This window comes from Olea europaea, unplaced genomic scaffold, assembly GCF_002742605.1.
Source record: "Olea europaea var. sylvestris unplaced genomic scaffold, O_europaea_v1 scaffold2269, whole genome shotgun sequence".
Classification (NCBI taxonomy): Eukaryota; Viridiplantae; Streptophyta; class Magnoliopsida; order Lamiales; family Oleaceae; genus Olea; species Olea europaea.
In genome coordinates, this window is record NW_019240753.1 from 1 (window position 1) to 810 (window position 810).

Here is an 810-nt window from a genome sequence, read left to right on the forward strand (position 1 = left end):
TTTAATGAGCAGGATGTCGAGGAGAAAAAGAAATACTACATGCGGGATAATATGAGAAGGGTGAGATTTAACAGTAATTTTGATTTGTTCACATCATGGACTGCTAGCTGGAGGGACTCATTGGCCATTTCATTTTCAGATCCTGATCAAATTAATTCTGATGACTTGCCAGATTTATGTAGGTATGTACTCAAAGTTTAGCACGTGTTTGGTTAGCAGTACTTGATATTTGATTAAATTTTAGATTCTTTTTTCTCAATACGGTTTATTACTATACAATAAACCTTGTCAAACATGCCTTTAATTCACAGAAAGTCAGTTATAGAGTACTCAAAACTCGTCAATAACTTGGGAAATATTCTGTTTGGCTTACTATCGGAGGCACTTGGACTAGAACCTGAGCACCTAAGAAACATGGACCGTTCTTAAGGGCACCGTCTTTCTTGTCACTATTATCCAGCGTGCCCTGAACCAGTACTCACTCTGGGAACCGCAAAGCATTCAGATCCTGGATTTCTCACCATTCTTCTACAAAACCAAATCGAGGGTCTCCAGATTTTCTTCCAAAACCAGTGGGTTGATGTCCGGCCCATTCGTGGAGCATTTGTAATTAATATTGGGGATCTTCTCCAGGTATACATATATGGATATATTGTTATACTTTGAAACCTAATAATTCAGTATTTCCCCACGAACACGAACCACCATGAATCTGTTTGTTTTCTGTTTTCGTTTTACCTGATTGTTGGCTCATTTTTACTGAAGATTTTTCTCTATTAATTTTTGGCTTAAAGCTGGTATCCAATGGAA

General features: G+C 37.7%; 1 long non-coding RNA gene across 1 annotated transcript; it reads left to right on the forward strand.

Annotated features, from left to right (window-relative positions):
• The first annotated feature begins 9 nt into the window (after nt 1-9).
• Nucleotides 10-810, forward strand: LOC111381204. Its single transcript, XR_002700292.1, has 3 exons — nt 10-182; nt 312-633; nt 795-810. It is a non-coding gene; the product is annotated as an uncharacterized LOC111381204 (long non-coding RNA).